A 24,377-nucleotide genomic window follows, 5' to 3' on the forward strand; every position below is an offset into this window, starting at 1 on the left:
GCCCGCCTCCGAACGACCCGGGGCCCCTCCCGTCGGGGCGCCCGGCCGTGGCCGCCGCCGCTGTACAGCCCGCTGGCTTCCGAGGCTGCGCAGAACGCTTCCGCACGCGTCACGGCCGCCGGCCCAGCGCCCTCTGACCCCCGCTGAGGGGGCGTGGCCCGCTAGGACTGGGTGGGCGGGGAGTCCTTGGACTCGGCGCCTGAGCCGGCGGCGGCGCGGGCCGAGCCGCGGTCGATTAGAAGCGCTGCATACGGTGGACACTGCGCATGCTCCACACAGCTGGTCCAAGCGGGAGTTCCCCACGCGTCGGGCTTGGCGTGGAGGTTGCGGCCCTTCCGTGACGTGAAAGGGAGGGGAAAAAACGGGATGAGCGGAGGAATGCGACGACGAGGGAGGCCAGCCTAGGGTGTAAAGAGTGCTGATGCGTTTGGGCGCCTTGCAGTGTCATTCCGGACTTCAGAGCCGGGCGGGGTTTCCTCAACCATAAAACGGAGGATGTGGGCAGACTGAGTGATGTGCGGCTCGCCTGGCCTCCCCCGAGTGACAGCACAGTCACAACCCGCCCCCGAGCCGGGAGAGCTTCGGGCTTGGGTGTCGGGTCAGGCTTGTTGCGCCGGGGCTGGGAGTTACGGTCCCTCCCATCTGTGAGGGCGGGAGGCTGAACCGGTTCTACTCCGCCGCTGAGCGGGCTCGGCCCCGCGTGTGCTCCCGGGCTGTTTTCTTTAAATCAAATTTGATGTAAGGGCATTCGAGCGAAGGGAAAATATTGACAGACCTCAAAGATCAGAAGAAGGCGAAATGTTTCATCTCTGGGGAGAGAATAGAATAGCCTGGAAAGCTGAGCAGTCGGGGAATGCACGGGGGTGTTCCTGAAGCAGAGGCAGGACCAGGATATGGAGGAACGGAACCCAAGGCGCGTCAGAAACCTGCAACTATTCGGGGACAGAACAGGCAGGTAGCAGGAGATTCTCCTGAAAAATGAAACCGGAAGAAGAAAGCTGGAGACCAGATGGCAAAAAGCTTTCTTAGGCTAAAGAGGGAACTTGTGCTTGATCCTCCCGGCAGGTTGGAAGGTGGAGACTATTTTAAATGATCACTTTGCGGTTAGAGAAAAAATAGGAAAAGGGCAAAACGGGGCGTCCAGCGTGGGGAGGCCAGATCGTAGTGGCCATTAAAGGAAGAAGCTGGATGGGAAGAATATTTTTCCCTCCAAGAATATTGGAGGAAAGCGGTCAAAAGGCACAAACTTCAGTTTTAAGATAAATCCTAGGGATTTATGGTACAAGATGGTGGCCATGTCTAACGCTGCTGTGTGATCTTTCCAATTATAGTATGTGTGCTGCCGAAGCGAGCACGGCACTGCTGTGTGATCTATAGGAAAGTTGTTAAGAGTAGATCCTCGGAGAATTTTTTTTCTCGTTTCTATATAAGATGATGAATGTTAACTAAACCTACTGCAGTGATCGTTTCACAGTATATGTACATCAAACCATCATATTCTACACCTTAAATTGATGCAGTGATATGTGTGAATTATTTTTCAATAAACTGGAAAAAACAGGGTAAAACAATTGTACTTTGAGGCAAAAAACTATGGGGTGGGTTTTTTCCTTTAATTTTGAAAAAGTAATAAGCACACATGCTTTAAAAAAAATTCAGAGCATACAAAAGAATATAGGAGTTGTACTTCCCATGGCTCTTAAGGATGTGGGATTATAATGGGTTGAATAGTATCCCCCAAAATTCATGTCCACTTGGCACCTCAGTGTGACCTACTTGGAAATAGGGTCTTTGCAGATGTAATCCGTTAAGATGAAGATCTTACTAGATTAGAGTAGGCCAGAAATCCAATGACTGGTGTCCTTAGGAGAGGATGCAGAAATACAGCCACAGAAGAAATAAGGACATGTGAAGGTGGAGGCCGAGATTGGAATGTTGTAACCCTATGCAGAAAAATGCTGGAAAAGGCAAGCAAAGATGGATTTAAAGAGTCTTCAGAAGGAGTGTGGCCCAGCTGACAACTTATGTCAGACATCTATCCTCTAGAACTGTGAGGGAATAAGTTTCTGTTGTTTTAAACCCTCATTTTTTGGTACTTTGCTGTAGCAGCTCGGAAACAAACAGATCAAGATGAAGAGTGACAACATTTTATCAGGCTGAATTTATTGGAAAGGGCCCACTAAACAGAAACTCTAGATACAACATTTTACCTCCAAGGGTTAGAAAAAGTTTAATAGTTTGTTTGGATGGTTGCTGAGTATGTCTTTTCTATTATGCATGTGAATCTGGGAAAATAATCATAAGATGGGTCTAGGGCCCCACTCTGAGAAGGACCTGAGCAATACCCTATTGATCACTTGACTTCCATCCTCCCCAAAGTGCCTGCACTAAATAAAGTGCCCAAACTGCCTAGGATACTATTGGGGAAGGTACTCAAAGGCTTGGAGGTAAAGGGGTTGACATGTTAGAATGGACTTACCATGTAAGACTTGATGCTCATCCACCCCAGAAGGGTCCAAAGGACATTGCCCTTCACCATGACTGTGAGAAGTAAATCTATGAGGGGAGCCCCAGCACCTTTGAAGAGCTCTGCAATTGTTCTCTGTAATCTGATAAATCTTACAGTAGAAACTACTACCATAAAACTGGGATTCCTAAATGCAGTGGGGACAATAGAATCCTAGGATGGCAGGGACCAAGAGGTGGCACGTAGTTCCCAAAAACTAGATGCCTTGGTTACTGTGATGAGCAGCTGAACCAAAGCAGTAATCAAAATTGTCTGACTTGCAGAGACTTACGACATTGCCCACTTGATCATAGTGTCCCTAGGGGGAAAAAAGAAATGGACTATCTACTAAATTCATACTTGGTATAAACAGAAGAGTTCTAGGTCTAGTGAACAGAAGTCCTAACTTGTATCACCAAGACAGAAAGTCACAACCCCTCCATCATTTTCTAGACTTTGGCCAGTTTATACACTTAGAATTCTTTGACTGAAGGAGAGACCAAATCCTCTGAAGGAAGGACCTTGCTACATTTTCAAAAATGTATATTATTTATTAACAAACTGATAAGTTTTTCTACCCTTTGGAGGTGGCATGTTGTATCTAGAATATCTGCTTAATGGGTCCTTTTCAATCAATGCAGCCTGATAAAATTTTCTAAGTCTTCATCTTGATCTCTGTTAGTTTTCTAGGCCAAGTCCTCTTGAGGAAGAACCTTGCTACATTGCCAAAACTGTATATTACCCTTCCCCCAAAGGGTCTTGTGGTCATCTACCAGGATGATTGTGCGTTGGGGGAAAGGAAATAATCATACTTTGGGAGATTAGTAGACAATGGCTCTAACATGACACTGATTCATGGAAACCCAAAACATCATTGTGTCTACCCAATGTAGGGTCTTATGGAAGTCAGGTGATTAAGATGGAGTTTTAGCTCAGGTTCGTCTCACATTAGGCCCAGTGGGTCTCTGAACACATCCTGTGGTTACTTCCCCAGTTCCAGAATATGTAATTAAAATAGACATGCTTAGCAACTAGCAGAATCCCCACATTGATCCCCTGAGCTATAGAGGAAAGGTTGTTATGGTCGAAAAGGCCAAATGGTGGACACCTGAGTGGCTCAGTTGGTTGAGTGTTCAACTCTTGATTTCAGCTCAGATCATGATCCCAGGGTCATGAAATCAAGCCCCAAGTCAGACTCCACACTGAACATGGAGCCTGCTTAAGAGTTTCTCTCTCTCACCCTCCACCCCTCTCCCCTGCTTGTGCTCTCTCTCTATATATAAAAAATCTATAGGCTCTCTGCCTATAAAAATGTAAACCAAAAGCAACACCGCATTCCTGGAAGGATTGCAGAAATTAGCACACCATCAAGGACTTGAAAGTTGCAGAGTTGTGATAACCACTACATCCCTTTACAACTTGCCTATTGATCGTATAAATATAGATGACAGAGGGATGACAGTATAGAAGACAGAGGGATCCTGGGGATTACAATGGATCTTCATAAATTGAATTATGTGGTGACTCTCGTTGGACTGCTGTTCCAAGTATGGTTTAATTACTTGAGCAAATCAACACATTCCCTAGTACTTGGTATGTAGCTGTTGATCTGGCCAATGTTTTTTTCCCTCTACACCTGTTGAAAAAGCTTCCGGAAGGAATTCACTTCCAACCGGCAAGGCCAGCAATTCACCTTCACTGTCCCACGACAGGACCTGTGTCAGACCTGTGTCATGGTTTAGTCTGCAGAGACCTCCTTTCCCTTCCACAGAAAATCACATTGGCCCATGACACTGAAGATCATATGCAGGAAGTAGCAATTACTGTACACATACTGATTGGTAAGATATTTGCACTTCAGAAGATGGGAAATAAATCCTCCAAAATTCAAGGGCTTTCTTCCTCAGTGAAATCGCTAGGGGTCCAGTGGTATGGAGGATATCAAGGTGAAGGACAGATGGTTATTAAAGGAAGAGGCACAACACCCGGTGGAAGAAGAGAAGTCTCTGCCCCGAGTCCAGGCTACTGCAGAGTCACAGGATCCAGTAAATCCAGTGGTGCTGGAAGTAACAACGGCAGGTAGAGACACCGCAGTCTTTGGCAAGCAGGTATAAGTGAGTCACAAAACAAACCTTAGGATTTGGGACTAAAGCCCTGCTGTCCTCTGTGGAAACTATTGTCCTTTTTAGAAACAACTTTTGGCTTACTACTGGAACTTACTAGAGACTGACTGTATGTCTATCCATGAGTCACAAGTTACCATATTACCTGAGCTCAGCAGTAAATAAATCATGTTGATAGACTGCAACCTTAATAAATGTGATCTGATGAAAATGCCTCTCCTCTTCTGTGATCTTCCAAAAACCCACACCCAGTCCAATTATGAGAAAAATATTGGACAAATTACAAATTTCATTAGAGCAGCATCCTACAAAATATTTCACTAGTAATCTTCAAAACTATCAAGGTCATCAAAAACAAGAAAAGTGAGAGATTATCACAGTCAAGAGGAGTCTAAGGAGATGGACTGACAACTACATGTAATGTGGGATCGTGGGTGGGATCCTGGAACAAACAGCAAAAATCCTTAAACCAAAGTCTGAGTAAATTATCACCTTCATTTAATAAAAACATATCAATATTGGTTCATTAACTGTAATAAACTTGCCACACTAATGTAAGATGTTATCAGTAGTTTTCTGTAAATGTAAACTATTCAAAACAATAAAGTCTGTTATGTAGGAAAAAATCAAACCGACATGTCACAAATTTTTAAACCAAGACTTTTCAAAATAATGAAGAATATCAGGATGCTTGGGTAGATCAGTCAGTTAAGCATCTGCTGGCTCATGTCATGATCTCATTTTCCATGGGTCTGAGCCCTCCATTGGGCTCTCTGTCAGTGCAGGGGCCACTTCAGGTCCTCTGTCCCCCGTCTCTGTGCACCTCTCCCACTCACTCCCTCCCTCTCTCAAAAATAAACTTTAAAAAATAATGAAGAATATCTAGTCATATTGTTCTTATTTTGTACTTCAAAAGAAAACTTTTAATGTTTATATTTCATCTTTAACCTTTTTAAACTTCCTACTATGTAAACAAAAAGATAATAAACTTCCTACTATGTATATGTTTTATAGGGCACATAATACATAAACACAGAGGTACACATACATTTTTAATATATATGTACACACTGGAGATGTGCCTAATTTTTTCTGACACAAATTATTAGCAAATGTGTTAAACTAATTCAAAAATTAGAGTTTCTTTCTTTTTTAATGTTTATTTATTGAGAGAAAGAGAGTGGGAGAGGGGCAGAGAGACAGGGAGAGGGAGAATCCCAAGCAGGCTCCACACTGTCAGCAAAGAACCAGACATGAAGGTCTAACTCACCAACTGTGAGATCATGACCTGAGCCGAAATCAAGAGTGGGATATTTAACCAGTTGAGCCATCCAGGAGCCCTTAAATTAGAATTTCTTAGAGGAATTTGTGAGAAGTAAACCTTTAAACTGCGATATAATTACAACTAGCCTATTCTTATGTTGAGATGAATAAATAATAACAAAAATCTATAAGCCTATGTAAAAGTCTATATGTTGACATTGCTAGCCACAATTCCAGTTCGTTTCCAACCTCCCCTTAAAATCAAACATTCTTAATTAGGCAACTAAAAGCTATATAATGGGGTTATAATTTGTAGGTCCTTAGACTTGATAAAATGTAATTTATCAAATTACATTTGGAATCACTTTGAAATAATGTTAACTATTCAGTTAACATTTCTTTAGTTGCCTTGCCTACAATAGTTAATTCATGAAAGAGCCCGAGTTCCTTTTCTTTGAAAACACAGCCCTTACTTGTAATAACTGTTTCTGAGGAATGGGGCTGGACCATTAGAGTGTTTGTTTCTTTGTTTGATTATTTAATTATCTGTAAAGAACTTAGCAAAGTTGGATGCATATCCCCCCACCATTCCATGCCACAAACTCACATTTTATAGCAAAGTCAAAACACCCCCCATTCTTACTCTATGGAATTTCCCAATTTCACAGCAATAAAAAAATAGATTTCAAGTATATTCTGTACATCAATTTCAAAAGTATTAACAGGAAGGGTACTTTTTAGTTTATTCTAGTTTCATAGGTTATGTACTGTACTCAGGCTTGAAAGGAAGTATTGTTAGTTTCACTTAGAAATTAACTACACTAGGAATAGCCAACTTGTATTTGAAAGACTTTTTTTTTCAAGCACACCCCTTGATTGTGGAAATCTCATTTTTTTAAACCGGATGGGGTGGGGGCTACTGTGTTCTGAGACTAGAAGAAATAACTTTAAATAGAAAAAAAAAAAGGGGAAATAATTCATTAGAAAAAAATATCTTGCAGCAGTATTAATTTACCTGGAAAGCCCCAAAACTGTCCCCAAAAGTTTTTCTTGGGAGAAGTATGGCTTATGGCCATATTTATTTTATCATGAAAATAAAACTTTCATACATAAGGAGATGACAGAGTGAATGATGTTATATGAAGACTTGGGATCCTGGAAGATGTTAAACTAGTCATTGGCCTTCAGCCAAATAGTATTTAATCCTAAAGAAATCATCCAGGCAGATGAATCTTACTTTATTTAGAGAGCTTCTGAAATGGAATTCCATACCCTTACATACCTTAATATCTTCTATGGGCTGAATTGTATCCTCCATAAATTCCTATGTGGAACCCCTAACCTTCAACATGACTGTATTTGGTGTTACGGGCTATTCCCCCATTCATATGCCGAAATGCTACTTCCCAATATGATGGTCTAAAGAGGCAGGCTTTTGGGGGATAATTAACATTAAATGAGGTTAGGAGGCTTGGAGCCCTCATGAATAAGATTAGTGCCTTAAAAGAGTCACGAGAAAGTTTTCTTCCCCTTGCTTCTCTCTGCCAGGTGAGGACACAAGGAGAAATCAGCAGGATGCAAACCAGAAGATAGTTCTTACCAGAACAGAATCATACTAGCACCCTGATCTTCAACTTCCAGCCTCTAAAACTGTGAGAAATAAATTTCTGTTGCTTAAACCACCCAGTCTGTGGGATTTTCTCACGGCAGCCCAAGCAGACTAGGACCCGATCACAGACTACTTCCTGATAGTTTTGGGACAAGCATATGGGTTTCCTTTGGCAAGAAGCCCATCATTCATACTGCACGCTGAAACTTACAGCCCAAGGGGCGGGCTGTCGAGGTTTCCCAAGAAAATTAAGGTAAGGAAGAGATTCTTTGTCACTTCCGTGCCGTCGCACAGGAAAGCCTCCCCTCCTCAAGTAGTCTAACAGTAGGTTAATGACTCACATCTAACCCCATCTTATCTCCATCACACTAAGAGAGGAAAACGGCACCCCACCGTTACCAAAAACTCTCTACTTGTGATAAGGTACCTTGTCAACCTTACCCTAAAAATCATACCAGAATATCGCTGACAAAGTCACAAGGGCTTTCTGGATCTTCTGCTAAGTAGTTTGTCTCATGAACTTTTCCTTTGATTTGGTCTAGAATTTTAGAAGGATAGTTGACTAGGCCTTCTTCAGAAGAAATAAATATATAATTTCATTATCACTGCATCATCCCCAAAGACCTTGGCAGCCAGAATCTACCTTAAAATAGTGGTCTTCAAACTGAGGTACCTCACATTCTCAGGGGACACCAGGGCCATTTCATGCAGTTCTGCTGCAAAACCCCTGGGGCTGAAGATACCTCTCAAAGCTGTAAGAGGGCACGGATAGGCTTGTCCAGACACTTCCATTCCATTCACTATCTTCTCCCTTTACAAACATACAAGACATCTCTCATCCATCTGAAATCTTACTACAGTGTGGGCCTCAGGGGCTGCTCTGTCCAATGCAGCAGCCACTAGCCACCTGTGGGTATTAAGCACCTGAAATGTAGCTGATCAGAATGAACATTTGCTGTCTGGGGAACCTGGGGGGCTCAGCCAGTTGAGCATCCAACTTCGGCTCAGGTTGTGATCTCAAGGTTTGTGAGTTCGAGCCCCACATCGGACTCTGTGCTGACAGCTCAGAGCCTGGAGGCTGCTTCGGATTCTGTATGTGTGTCTCTCTCTCTTTGCCCCTCTCCTGCTTGCACTGTCTCTGTCTCAAAAATAAATAAGCATCAAAAAAACTTTGCTGACTATATCAAATACTATAGGATTTCAAGAACTTAGGACCAGAAAACAAGAATGTAAAATATCTCATTTCATATTTTTTATATTGACTGTTGAAATGATCATATTTTTGAAATACAGTTAACTCTTGACTAACATGGAGGTCAGGGGCACTAAAGCCCCACACAGTCAAAAATCCAAGTATAACTTTTGACTCCCTAAAAACTTAACTGCTAATAACATACTGTTGACCAGAAACCTCAGAACTAACATAAATAATCAATTAACACATATTTTGTATGTTACATGTATTATGCACTATATTCTTACAATAAAGTAAGCCAGAAAAAAGAAAATATTAAGAACATCATAAGGAAAATATACTCATAGTACCATACTATATTTAATGGAAAAATCCCACATATAAGTCCACCCTGTGCCATTCAAATAGTGATGTTCAAGGGTTAATTGTATTGCGTTCTATGCATTATTAATTTCACCTGTTTCTTTTTAATTTTTCAATATGTTACTGAAACTTTTGGATTACCTATGTGGCTCACATTATGTTCCTGTTGGATGGTGCTCTTCTAGAGCATCAAAACAAGGCACAATTTAAATAATGTGAGGAGTCTCCCAAAAAAGGCACCAAAAACTTGCATCCAGGCTTGGTGTCTTTCCTTTTCTTCTCCTAAGAGCAGGTATTTTGGTATTTCAGTGGAGTGTTTTGGCCAACCTGTTAATTCAGATAGAGTGCAGAGAATAGGGTGAGGATCACTTCACCCAAAGAAAGCACCTTTCCTGAAGGAGAGTCTTGAGAGAACAGAGCAGAGGATGTCAGTAAGAGATGTCAGCAGGATCTCATGTCACCCAGGCGTCAAACTCCGGGCAAGGACGTTGTCCTATAATGAGTGTTTATTAGTGAGGTGGTGCTTCCCAGAAACCAGAAGGTGACTGGCTCTCATGACTGGATAACAGATCCTTCTGTAATCCAGGTAGTTTCTAAGGCTTTGTTTTCAACACATTTGAAGGAGAAGCTAAAGCTATTCACTAATGACTTAAAACACTAAATAAGGGGAGCCTGGCTGACTCGGTTCATAGAGCAACTCTTGATCTCAGAGTCATAAGTTCAAGTCCCATGTTGGGCATAGGGTTTACTTAAAAAATAAAACTTCGAAAAATAAAACAAAATACTTAATGAGAGATTGCATGACACTTTTGGCATGCAATTCATAAGCTGAGGGAATTGAATGATTTTGTTACGACAAAAGTCCATTTTTATCTCTTTAGAACAGTGCTTCTCAGGGCTTTTACCTGTAAAACCCAAAAATAAGAATAGAGATTAAAATCTATCTCTTTTTTAAATCTTATTATTTTTTTACATTTATTTATTTTTGAGAGACCGAGAGAGCCAGAGGGTGAACAGGAGAGGGGCAGAGAGACAAAGACACACAGAATCTGAAGCAGACTCCAGGCTCTGAGCTGTCAGCACAGAGCCCAATGTGGGGCTCGAACCCACAAACCATGAGACCATGACCTGAGCCGAAGTCGGATGCTCAACTGACTGAGCCACCCAGGTGCCCTAAATTTTATCTCTTTCTAACAATAAATAACATTCATCAATAGATTTTAAAGGGGATGTGTCCAATAGAATTTTACTAAGTATTGTAATAACTTTCAAACTTTAAACATATTTTAATCAAATGTTTACTATTAATAATTTTATAAGGATAAATACAACTTTTGAGTAATTTTAATAATAAAAGGCTTTCAAACATAAAAATATGCTGCATTACATAAAATTCTGGGAAAGGAGAATGGAGTGGAAATGAGATTTCAATGGGAAAAAGGAGCAATAATGAAATTGCAGTCTTTATGAATGATAGTGAATTTCTTTTTTAAAAATGTTTTTTAAATTTATTTTTTAGAGAGAGAGAGAGAGAGAGAGAGAGAGAGAGCCAGCATGAGCAGGGGAGGGTCAGAGAGAGAGGGAGACACAGAATCTGAAGACAGGCTCCAGGCTCTGAGCTAGCTGTCAGCACAGAGCCTGACGTGGGGCTCAAACCCACAAACTGAGAGATCATGACCTGAGCCGAAGTTGGACGCTCAAGCAACTGAGCCACCCAGGCACCCAGATAGTGAATTTCTAATACTATTTAGATTCTATTGGAAACTTGAGTTGTTTTATTATCGTATTTTAAAATATTGATAATCATTTATAAAAAATTAAATTCTCTGGGGAAAATGTATTATTATATTACCAGCAAAACCACTATAATACGTAGTTTATCTTTGTGTGAAATATTTTCAATTTCAAAGAGTTACATAGATTTTGAACAAAATATTTTCTGTCATTGGCCTTTGAGGATATATGTACTACTTCCGTGAATCAATGAGTTTTTAAATATACATTTGGTTGTGTGAATCATTGAAAGTAGTGTATCTTTCTTGCTCAACACTCTATATCCCAACTAAGCATGGAGAAGATAATCAATAATTGTTTAATATGTTATTTATTTAATCAGATTTCTAACTGACTTCAGCAATACCTTACCTAAAGCAGAATTTTCTTAATGTCATGATGGATATATAGTTTTCTCTCCAAACTTCAAGAACAAACAGGAGTCCTTCCGCTAAGTAAGAGCCAGTTCATAAAGCCATTCTGAATCTTGAAAAAAAAATTAAAATTAAATGTCAGTAATCATTTATAGTACAGTGGAAATTATATCCTTTAGAACTAAACTTCTTGTGGACAATTTTAGATGTCAACTTTCAAATGTGGAAATAGTTTCACCTTTTCTCAAACCCTTTTAAGGGGTGGGTGGGCAAAAATATTCAGATGACTGCATTACATGGCAACTAATCAAGACCCTTCAATTAATACATGTGGCAGCTGAGGACCAGAAGTTCCGTTCTTGAACCAGAACCCAAGGCCACCTTCAGTCATGGCTACGTCGCCCAGCCGGCACAGGCCCCCAGGGCTCTGTGAGAACGTCACAATTCTCAGTTACGAGGGGCCTCTAAGCAAGACGTCATCTCTGCAGTGTCTTCGAGTTCGGAGCTGCTGTCTGATATCTGTGGTCACCTGTCACTGCCAGTCTCACCCAGGCTCAGGACTCCCTCTACAGCACCATTATACATCGATCCCAGCGACTCGGGTCATATTTTATCTAACTATCGGTTTCCCTAACCAAGCTGGAAACGCCTGAAGGGAAGGAGACATTAATTATCTTATTTAGCGGTGGCTAGGCTGCCATAAAATACAAAACAAAACCACACAGATTGAGGGGCTTAAACAGAAATATAGGGACACCTGGGTGGCTTAGTTGGTGGAGCGTCTGTCTCTTGATTTCAGCTCGGGTCATGATCCCACAGTTGTGGGATCGGCCCCGAGTCAGGCTCCTTGCTGAGAGTCAAACCTGCTTGGGATTCCCTATCTTCTCTACCCCTTTCTTGCTGTCTCTCTCTCTCTCTCTCTCTCTCTCTCTCTCTCTCTCTCTTTCTCCCTCTCGCTTGCTCGCTCGCTCTCTTACGTAAATAAGTAAAACCTATCCTTCTAAAAAATAAAAACCCAGAACTTTATTTTCTCTCAGTCTGGAAGCTGAGAGCCTCCGATCAGAGCGCCAGCAAAGGTGGGCTCTGGTGTGAGCTCTCTTCCTGACTTGGGGACATCTTCTTTCTCAGTGTGCATGCTCAAAGGGGCAGGATGGGGGCCGGTTTGCTCTGCTGTCTCTTCCTCCTCTTATAAGGACACTAATCGAACTGGATCAGGACCCTACTCTTCAGACTCCATTAAACCTTAATTACTTCAATAAAGACCCTGTCTCCAAATACAATTACACTGTAGGGGTTAGGGCTTCGACATACTCATTTTAGTTAAACACAAACATTCAGTTCATAACACTCATAAATCTTTATGTACCTTGTTCTTTTTTTCTCTTTTTAATATAAACTTATTATCAACTTGGTTTCCATACAACACCCAGTGCTCATCCCAGCAAGTGCCCTCTTCCATGCCCATCACCCACTTTCCCCTCTCCCCCATCCCCCATCCACCCTCAGCTTGTTCTAGTATTTAAGAGTCTCTTACGGTTTGCCTCCCTCTCTCTCTGTACCTATTTATCCCCCTTCCCCTCCCCCATGGTCTTCTGTTAAGCTTCTCCTGATCCACATGTGAGTGAAAATATATGGTCTGTCTTTCCCTGCCTGACTCATTTCACTCAGCATAACACCCTCAAGGTCCAGTTTATGCACCTTGTTCTTAACCCAGTGTGTGGACCAGTGGCCACCAATGCATTTTTGTTGAATGAATTTAGTATGAATTCCTTACAACAGTATCATAGTGGCAATGTAGATAGCAAAGAGAAAACTAGCTATATGACCTTGAGCAAGTTGTTTGACCTCTATGACCCTCAGTTTCTTTAGAAATAAAATCCAGACAGTGGTTCTCAGAGGTCTATTATGAGGATTAGAAGGGAGGTGTGTGAGGGGCCTGACACAGGGCTTGTGGGTCAACAGCTCGCTCGCTCTTTCCCTCCATCCTTCCTTCCTTCCTTCCTTCCTTCCTTCTTTTCTTTCTTTCTTTCTTTCTTTCTTCCTTTCTTTCTTTCTTTCTTTCTTCCTTTCTTTCTTTCTTTTCTTTCTTCCTTCTTTTATGCTTATTTACTTATTGAGAGAGAGACAGAATGTGAACAGGGGAGGAGCAGAGAGAGAGGGAGACACAGAATCTGAAACAGGCTCCAGGCTCTGAGCTGTCAGCACAGAGCCTGATGTGGGGCTTGAACTCATGAGTGGTGAGATCATGATCTGAGCCGAAGTCAGATGCTTACCTGACTGAGCCACCCAGGGGCCCTGAACAACAGCTCTTTCTAGTCCTTTCGTTGTGTGCTTTATATTTTATGAAGCACCAATGTGTATACCACCTCCCAAGTCAGCACCTGAATGTCTCAGACATCTCTGGCACCAAGCCTCATGATCTTTCCGCCATACCAGGTGATCCAAGAGCTTGTGAAAAGTGTTAATTTACAATAATCTTGGACTTCACAGGGTCATAATATCTGTTTTGTGAAATGAGGTAGTTCACTGACCTGGTCTAGTCAGCAGTGCAGTCAAGAAGCCAGGTTAAGAAATCTACCTGATAGGGAGAGAGAAATATTAGGTGCTTTAAATGCTGTTTTCTTGCAAAATTAATCAATTACTTGCAGTTTCCTTAAATAAATTATTTTTCAGAATATTGATAGCCTCGGGACACCTAGCTAGCTCAGTAGGGCATGCATTTGACTTTTAATCTTGGGGTTGTGAGTTCAAGCTTCACAAGGTGTAGAGCCTTAGAATATATATACATACTTCTAGCCAACGCCTTGTGGGTAAGTCCATTCACCGACACTAGATGGCACTATAAGAACTTCTCCCAGACAAGTCCCTGCCTGCCCAGTGGCTGGTCCCCACCATTTACAGCTTGACACATTTTAGCAAAGAGGTGAAGAAAACTTAGAGAAATGTTCTTCTTTTTCTAGGTAGAGTCTATACATTTTCTTGTTAAGGGGTTGAACTCCTACAGCAACTAGTATGTAGACAAGGCTCTCCTCGAAAACTACAGCTAGCATGGATCAAATCAGGACACAACGGGGATCCCGGTGACACTTAGCAGCTGGTCTTCCTGGAGAAGGTCTGTTTCCTGACCTGTGTGCCTCACATGGGATTGCGTCTCATACACGGAGCATGTATGACAATGGCCATGTGCTACAATTAAAAACGAAGGTCCTTTCCAAGGAGGTCCCTGCCCTGCACCAGCTCTGGGTCTCTGCCCCTCCGGCCCCTGCCTATTCTTCATCAACTCCAAGATCACTCTCAGTCAGACATTTAAAAAGGACTTCAGCACCAGGTATTTTCCTTCCAACATTTCCTTGATTGAATGATTGAAACTCACAGCCTCCCCACCAATGATGTTCATCTTCTCTTCATCCACTCCATCCAATAGCTGCACCCTAGGCCTTGTCATTGTCTGGAAGTAAGCTCCCTTAAAATCATCAGCGTCACCTTCCACTGTCAGAAGCCACCTCCCTCCCCTCTCTCTGCCCAGCTCATCACTTTCAGAGGGGCTTCTAGCTCCTTCCTTCCTCCTTCTCTCCCTGTTTTTCAGTTCCCTCTTCTCTACCCACAGATCCCCTTTCTCTTCTTGCCTCTGTATTTACTCATCAACACCTGCAGCCCCTCACTCCCCACCCCTCTGGGGCTGCCAGCCCTCATGCCCCCACCTGGACCCTGGACCGGCGTGGCCCTTCCCGGCAGTGCAGAGCACCTAGAGGAGAGCACAGACAATGAACTGAATTACTACCGACAAAGAGCTGTGTAGCTCTGAGCACATTTTTAATCTCTCTGAGCATCAGGGGATGAGAAACCCTACTCGTAGGAGAAATAAGAGAGATAATAGGTGAAATGAGATTCTTTTTAAATATATTTTTATTCTTTTATCTTTAGCATCTCCTACCTCTGTGATCTTTCCCTGGTATCCAGAGATACCTACCCAGAGGGCAAGGGGATGAACGGGTGGGTATGGATTATTAAAGTAGCAGGGCAAATAGCGGCAGAATGTAGTTTTCTTCTAAAATAGGTCATTGAGATGCAAAACTAAAGGCCTAAGGAAAGTAGGATTTAGAAATGATGCCAAGGGGTGCCTCGGTGGCTCAGTCATTTAAGCATCTGCCTTGGGCTCAGGTCATGGTCTCACGGTTCATGAGTTCAAGCCCTGCATCAGACTTTGTGCTGACTGCTAGCTCAGAGCCTCAAGCCTGTCTTCAGATCCTGTGACTCCTTCTCTCTCTGACCCTTCCCTGCTCACGCTGTCTCTCTCTCTCTCTCCCAAAAATAAATAACAACATTAAAAAAAATTTTTAATAAAAAAATTAAAAAAAATAGAGATGATGCCAACACATCGCTTGGAAAGATAATAGGAAGGAGCCAGGTGTACCTGCCCCTTATTCACCCTCCATCCACAGGAGGGGCCTGAGGGGGAGGAAACAGCAGGAGAGGAGAAGGGCTGGGTTTGTCACTTTTCAAGGGTCCAGCACTCACCCAAGCAGGAAACCACGACACCTTGGCAGAGCCGAGGTTGTGGAAGGGAAATCCAGAGTGTATATTAAGTCATTTAGTCATCAATACAGCACCACAGAATCATTATAACCTGCACTAAAATACCACAAGACTATTATTGGCCCCATTTCACAGAACAGGAAAGTAAGTGACAGAGTCAGGATTCTAACCTAGGCCAGCTGGCCTCAAAGGCCATGCTCTTAGCCACCATACCACACAGTCTTTTTTTTTTTAATGTTTATTTATTTTTGAGAGAGAGAGAGCACAAGTTGGGGAAGGGCAGAAAGAGAGGGAAATACAGAATCCAGAAAAGGCTTGGAGCTGTCAGCACAGAGCTTGATGTGGGGTTCAAACCCACAAACCGTGAGATCATGACCTGAGCTGAGGTCAGACTCACCCAACTGATCCATCCAGGCGCCCTTACACAGCCTTTAAATAAACATCAGTTCCCTACACTCATCCACCCCCTTCTCTGTTAAATGTCAGGGCTAAGAAGCACAGTCAGAAAATTACCATGGGTTTCATGCTATTGCTACTTGAGGTCTAAGCTCAGAGGGGCCTCAGTCTACTCTGTCACTTGCTCTCAGGTCACTTCCTCCCCAAGTCCTTCAGTGGCGCCCCTAAGCCCTTCCCATTCCCCGCCTCCCTCCTTGCCTGGGACTCACAGAGAAAGACAGATTCTCGCAGCTTCTCCCCTTCCCTCAACTAACATACTGTCAACTACTCCCACCCTCCCTTCCAACCAGTTTTGGAGGAAGATGCATCTACCTATCTATCCCCTGCTCCACACCATCCCTCCCCTGCCCTTCGCTTCCTCCAGGATTTCCACGGAGGGTCCCTTTCCAGTGTCTCCAACCTCCCTGCTCTGTCAGGTTCCTTCTCAAGGCAAATGAACAAAATAAGATCTTTCCCTCCTTTCACATCATCCCCACGCATAACTGATCTGGACACCAGGAACGTCCAAATCCAGTCCCGAAACTCTAAGTAGTGATGAAACTTCACTAATCCATGAAAACAGAAAAACAAGGACAACAGGGAGTTTCTCATTAAGCTAAGGTAATTAAATTTAAACAATTTTCTTTAGTTCTGACATTATGGCCTTTGTGTGTGTGTGTGTGTGTGTGTGTGTGTGTGTGTGTGTATTCTTTGTACACTGCCTTTCAAAAGTGTGAAGACTTTGCTTGCACAAGAAAAAAAATCCCCTTTGCTGTGTTAAGACATTGAGTTTTGGGGGTTCTTTACTAGCCCAGTTCTGAAACTTTCTCTCTAAACATCTCTATGTTCTTTGCACTCTTCAAAACTATTAAGATCAGTGCTTCCCAGGTGTACAATGTAATGAGTCAGCGCTTCTGTATCTTAGTGCTCATCAAGATGAATGTACTCATAATCTTCTTGACCCATCTCACCCGTCCCTCCGCCCACCTCCCCTCTGGCAACACCAGTTTGTTCTCTGTATCCTTGATGCTGTGGCATCAGAGACCTTGCCCGCCCAGGCTATCGAATCTCCAGACGTAACAAGCTACTTCCCGGAAAGCTCACCTTTCACATGCGAACTAACTAATCCAAATCCGATATCCTGCCGCCTACCTTCATCAGGGCTCCACAGGGTTCTTACATTTGGACCACTGTCTCCCCCCACCCCACCCCCCATCCTTATGACCCCAGAGCCGGACACCGGATAACACAGGACAGCCCCCTTCACCCTAGAGCCTACTGAAATTATGCAAACCAGCCAATCCCAGACCTGCTTACCCTGACTCACCTGTTCCTTTATGTGCCAAAGGAACATAGCAAAGGCGCTCACACATGCCTTCCCCTCCCTCCTGCCTCCTGCCTGACTCTGGTGCGCCCCCTGTGGACATATGAGGTAAGGCCTGCATCCTACTCTTGGAAAGAACCTATCCCCTCAGTGACAGTCATCTCCTGATCTGTTGGCCTCACCATTCCCAAATGACATCAATTACATTTCAAAACAGGACCTCAACGAACTTTTGTTTATGTAGGTTCTATATACTGATATTTACTGTTGAAGGTATTAAAATTGATAGAGTTTAAAAATATGTACTAATTCTTGGGGCACCTGGGTGGCTCAGTCAATTCAGCACCTGATTTCGGCCCAGGTCATGATCTCATGGTTCGTGAGTTCGAGCCCCATGTTGGACTCTCTACTGTCAGCACAGCCTGCTTCGGATCTTCTGTACCCCCCCTCTCTCTGCCCCTACACTGCTTGTTCTCTCTCTCTCTCTTTCTCTCTCTGTTGGAAAAACAAATGAAAAATTTAAACATGTTTTAATAAATAAAAACACACTAATCCTTTTAAAAAACAATCACATTATACATGAAAAATCACTATATTTTCCAAAAAATATAGTGAGAAGAGTAGCATTATTTTAGTGTTTGCAAATCTCTTTAATGTCTTGCTTAATAGTCTGGAACTAGATTTTCAGTTTGCCTCTGCATTCAAAGAGTTGCAAGACCACACTCTGGGAAATGCCACAACGCCCTAATGAGAGATAGAGAATGAAGAAGGCAGATACCACTTTAGTATTCAAAACTGCTCTTGAGGGGCGCCTGGGTGGCTCACTTAAGTGTCTGATTGGGCTCAGGTCATAATTTCATGGTTTGTGGTTTTAAGCCCCATGTTGGGTTCTGTGCTGACAGCTCAGAGCCTGGACCCTGCTTTGGATTCTGTGTCTCCCTCTTTCTCTGACCCTCCCCTACTTGTGCCCTGTCTCTGTCTCTCTCTCTCAAAAATAAATAACATCCAAAAAAATTCTTTTAACTGATCTTGAAATTGATTTTGACCTCACACACCCACGGAAAGGGTCCCCAGGCCACAGTCTGAGAATTCTGATCCTAACAATCTTCATTAATACAGACACGTTTTTGAGATCCTAAAATTTGCACACTAAAAGAGAATTTACTGATTAAAAGTTTAAGTTAAAACTGTCCTCTACACTTTTTCAGGGTCATAGTCTTAGTGCGGGGCTTCAGGAAAGCAGAGCTTGATGCCTGGTTTCAGAGTTGTGCCACAACAAAATGCCACAGACTGGGCGGCTCAGAGTCGAAATGGATTTTCTCTCAGTGAGACTGAAAGTCCAAAATCAAGGTGCTGCCAGGTTTGGCTTCTGGCAAGACCCCACTTCCTGGCTTGCAGACGGTGCCTTCTCACTATGTCCTCACGTGGCTGTCTCTCCCGACACATGTGGGGGGAGAGAGAGAACTCTCTGGTGTGTCTGCATTGTAGTATAAGGCCAGCAGTCCTATTGTGTAGGGCCCCACTGTTATAATTTCATTTGACCTTAATTACCTCCCTAAAGGCCCATCTGCAAATACAGTCACACTGGGAGCAGGGCTCCAACTTAAGAATTTTTGAGGGGTCCCTGGGTGCCTCCATTGGTTAAGTGTCTGACTTCGGCTCAGGTCATGATATCAGGCTCTGTGAGTTCAAGCCCTGTGTTGGGCTCTGTGCTGACGGCTCAGAGTCTGGAGTCTGTTTCAGATTCTGTATCTCCCTCTCTCTCTGCCCTTCTTCTGTTCATGGTCTGCCTGTCTGTCTCTCTCTCAAAAATAAACATTAGAAAATTTCCCTTAAAAGAGTTTTTGGGGAGGACAAAATTCAGTTCATAATAGAAGGTGAAAACCCAAAAGAATGAATGCGAGGGGAGGAAATTGAGTCAAGGAAAGAGGTGATGCAAAGCGATATAAGGTGTTACCACCCTGGCTACCACTTCATACAAAACTTTGAAAAAATATGTCAGTCAATGCCTGCTTGGCACATTGGAGGTCTCCAGAAGGGCTGCAAGGAAGATTTGCATCTCAGAGTGCCTGGGTGGCTCAGTTGGTTAAGTGTCTGACTCTTGATCTCAGCTCAGGTCTTGATCTTAGGGTCGTGAGTTCAAACCCCAAGCTGGGCATGGAGAAGGAAGGAAGGAAGAAAGAGAGGGAGGTTTGGAGGGAGGGAGGGAAGAAAGGAAGAAAGGAAGGAAGGAAGGAAGGAAGGAAGGAAGGAAGGAAGGAGGGAAGGAGGAAAGAATTGCATCTCAAGAGTATTTGCAGGAGAAAGACAGTAGCTGCCTGACTCTTCCTAGCCCCACTTCCTACTTCCTCTTAATCAAGATTCACCTCACGGAAAACTGACTCACCCACAGTGCTGGGTAGCACCCTCTAGCCCCTCCGAGGGGCTAAAGTCCATTCTGCACAGTGTGGCATTTCATCCAAGCCCAGAGTGGGGGAGTGATAGAGCATGGCAGACATTAAGCCTTGGTCTTCAACCCAGACTTCAGCAAGAACAGTGCTGGAAGACACACAGTCTAGGAGGTGAGTCGTGCCTCTACGGGGAAGGAGACAGGTGAGGCGGCCGGAAGATGTCTGCTCTGGTCATGACTTGACATTTGCAGATGGTTCAGAACTACTTCTGCTCTCAGTACAGGGCTCTTGCTGTCCCAACATGTCCCAACATGGCAACCCTTCCCAAAAAGAGCATATCTATGAGGTCTTGAGAAAGTATGTTTTGATAGTCATATAAACAATGATCACACTGTAAATGAAATGTAATGAAAATATTTAATAACTGAACACAATAGTGCATCTAAATTGTGCATTGACAAATGAATCTTAACCTATAACAAATATGTTTGATATTCACTAATTTGAACTCCCAGTGCAACTTAATACACTGTATGAGTCAGGGGCTCCTCGGTGGCTCAGTGGGTGGATGTCCAACCTTGATTTCAGCTCAGGTCATGATCTCATACTTATGAGATCCAGCCCCATGTCAGGTTCTGTGCTGAGCAAGGAGCCTGCTTACGATTCTCTCTCTGCTCCTCCCCTACATACTCTCTTTCTCAAAAAAAAAAATACACTGTATGATTCAGATTTGCTTAACAGACAGCGGAGTAAATTATACTGTAGTTTACTTTTCTAATGAAATGTGTGAAGCCTATCAAATCATGGTGAGAAGTGTGGGAGCCCAAGATACATTCATAAAGGCAGTCAATTGAGAGTTATCTTATCACATCTGGGTAATTTTTAACTGCAAGTGACATTGGAAAATACTTTAAGAAGGGAGTAGGCAGGGGTTACACTCACTACAAAACCATTATGCCCTTGTTATTCTACAGAACAAAAGTATGGGTGCCTGGGTGACTCAGTTGGTTAAGAGTCCAACTCCTGGTTTTGGCTCAGGTCATGATCTCACAGTCATGGGTTTGAGCCCCACATTGGGCTCTGCACTCACAGAACAGAGCCTGCTTGGGATTCTCTCTCTCCCCCACTTTCTCTGCCCCTCCCCCATGCTCTTTCTCAAAAGAAATAAAATTTTTAAAAATTTAAAAAACAAAGGACAAAAATACATAAGCTCTAGTTGACACTAGATAATGAGAAATATCATGGCTGCCTGCTAAAGAGTCTTAAATATTGAACTGTGGGACATCTTCATTTCCATTGAAACTTTTTTGTGTTTTCAAATTCCTTATCCCTATTGTATTCATTGATAGTTTCAAGGCTTATCACATGATTTGTCATGGACATGTATGTGTGTGTGTGTTATGTTTAGGGACTAGAGTAGTTATTTCAAGTGACTTATAAAAAAACAGACAAGCTCAGCAGACAATATTAAAACTCTCCAGAGAACTGAAAACATACACACATGATCACCTCTGAAATAAACTAGAGTTAATCACAGAGGAGACAAGGATAGGTGGGCAGGTGTGTATTGGGCATGACCACAGGAACAGAATGCCCAATGGCCTTGACAGCTATAAAGCATTACCTACAAATCCTATATAGTGAGTCAGATGAGGAGGATGACAGTTCTGGTGGCCAGAAGTCACACAAAATTCTGAGACCCACACAAAGTATATCATGTCTCTTTAATTAGAAATTCGTTATTTTACCAATACCTGAGCACCCAGAACTTCCAAATGTCAGGCTCCAGCCCCATTTTCTCTACAAGTTCCAGACTATACTTTCACTGCGACACTTTGAAATCATCATGCTTCAAGCTGAATCCATTGCAGACTTGCCTTTCCTTCTATACTTCTGGTCTTAGTTGTAGAGAAATGCACTTATTAAGTTAGCCATTTCATTCACCCCTTACCATGTTTTTCATTGGAGGCACTGGGAATACAACAATAAACATAGTGCTGTCCCTTTCCTTATGAATCTTACATTCTATTAGTGAAATGAACAATAACTAATACATGGGTGTGTGCACACATACGTGTGTGTGTGTATGTGTGTGTTAGTGGTAAGTTCTATGGGGAAAAAAAGCAGAGTAAAGGGCTTATGAGTTATAGGACATGTCATTTTATACAGGTAGTCAGAAAAGGCCTCATTATATTAAATTCCTGTCTTCTTTGCCTCCAACAAATACTCTTACTAGTCTCCCTGCCTCTGTGTCCCTCCTCCACCTCATTCTATTTTCCATGCTTCCATCCAAGTCATTTTTTTAAAAAGATTTTATTTTTGAGTAATCTCTACAGCCAATGTGGGGCTCAAACCCTCAACCCCAAGGTCAAGAGTCACACACTCTACTGACTGAGCCAGCCAGGTACCACCTGAGTCATTCTTCTAAAATTCGAATGACTGTTCCCCATTTATTATTATTCATTATTCTAGGTTCTTCACAATTTGGTCCCCCTACTTTTTAAACTATAACGTCTATCACTCTCCAGTTGCCTGTGAGAATTAATTTCACCATCTCCATTGGTTCTAAGTATAGGTGGGTTTAAAACAGCTTTATCATAAGTATTTGTTTTCCATTAATCTCTCCATTATAATGTGATCCCTTGGATAAAGACTGGCCCAGTGCCTGGCATACAGTAAGTAAGAAGTAAATATTTGCTTGGCTCATTTGAAATTAAAAAAAGGGTTTTTTTTCCTTGAAATTTAATTTTATCCTTCCTTTAATGGAAGTTAGCTCTGGCAGAATAACAGAGTGTCTAATTGTTACTGAGTTACCCAATGCTTTACGAGTGTGGCTCTTGGAGACATCCCAGCAAAGTGAAATTATCTAGACCAGCAGGTGATAGGAAATTTGGTCCCCAGATACATAATAATTTCCAGTGAATCCTTCCCAAAATTTGGGTTTTGTGAACTTCATGAGCTCTGTACCTGCTCTGAAATTTTGGACAAATGAGAGTGTGGTGATGGACACAGCCCATGCTTCTAGAATGCTCTCATCCCTCTGATGCTGTGTAGAACAGGGTACTGACCGAAGTGGTGACCTGGCTGAGGCAACTCTTAAATCAGAGCTTTTGTTGTTGATTATGAATTCCCTGTAACCCAATAGTGAACAGTGGTTAAAAAACAAACAAAAACCCAATGCAAAACAAAACCAAAAACTCTTGCTTTACTGTAATTCTGGTGATAGCACTAGAGAAAAGTTCAAAGCCAGTTTTACTTATTCATGCAGCATCCTCAAAAGGTGGAAAAGTAAGGAAATAGCTCACTATCTTCTAAAGATAACGACATAAAAAATGGACCTCCAGGGGGCACCTGGCTAGCTTGGAAGGTGGAACACGGATCTCAAAATCTTGAGGTTGTTTAAGTCCAAGCCCTACATTGGGTGTAGAGATTACTCTAAAAATTGAATCTTTAAATAAAATACAGAACACAGGTCTTCTGACTCCCATTATGTACTTGTTTTATTTTAGTTTTTTAATGTTTGTTTATTTTTTAGAGAGAGAGCAAGAGAGCAAGTATGAGTGGGGGAGGAACAGAGACAGAAGGAGACAGAATTTGGAGCAGGGTCCAGGCTCTGAGTTGTCGGCACAGAGCAAGATGTGGGGCTTGAACCCACGAACCATATGATCATGACCTGAGATGAAGTCAGATGCTTAATTGACTAAGCCACCCAGGCACCCCGAAATGTACTTATTTAAAAGGCAAATGTATGCAAAAATTATTTGGATAAAGTATAAGTGACTCCAACTGTTAGGCCTTTGGGATACTAGGGTGAAAACTATATAAATTAAGTGGGAAGTTCAGATATTTGTACATGAAACTACTATATCCCTATCATTTCTGTCCAACAAAATAAGGATTTAAAAATAAGTATTTGTCTTAACCCGGAGGCCGGGTCCGGCACGCTCGTCCCCAGTGTTCGGCGGTACCTGTCTCATCCACCCTGACCGGCAGGGCGGAGAGTCGTCGCGGGTTCTTTTCCTGAGGAGGGAGGAAAAGGGCAGGAAAAGGGACGCACAGAGAGTAAAGACACAACTCACGGTTTCCGATCAGGCAAAAGAGAGAGAGAGTCTATTGAGAAAACTGTTCCTTATAAAGCCTTCAAGGCGGGGAAAACAAGGCAGCTGACCCAGGTCGGTTGCTAGGAAACAGGGTCAAGGGATTAAGACTGGAGTAAAAGAGGAACCAGACTAAAGTGTTTTAGCGCAGCGCCTGAGGGGCTGATGCTACCCTGCCTGCAGGCGGTTGATCTTTGATCTTCTGGCTTCTCCTCTGACAGGGAGTGGCGCTCCCCTGCCTATTTTTGCAACTCCCCTCCGGGAGTGACAAATCCGTCCAGCAAATAGCCAAGCAGCTGAGATCTTTGCTGCTCCCCACAAGTATTAATAAATATAATTTACCCTATGAACAAATCAAACCTTAAGTATTTAAATGATTCTTAATTATG

The sequence above is a fragment of the Suricata suricatta genome, chromosome 6, assembly GCF_006229205.1.
Source record: "Suricata suricatta isolate VVHF042 chromosome 6, meerkat_22Aug2017_6uvM2_HiC, whole genome shotgun sequence".
NCBI classification, from domain to species: Eukaryota; Metazoa; Chordata; class Mammalia; order Carnivora; family Herpestidae; genus Suricata; species Suricata suricatta.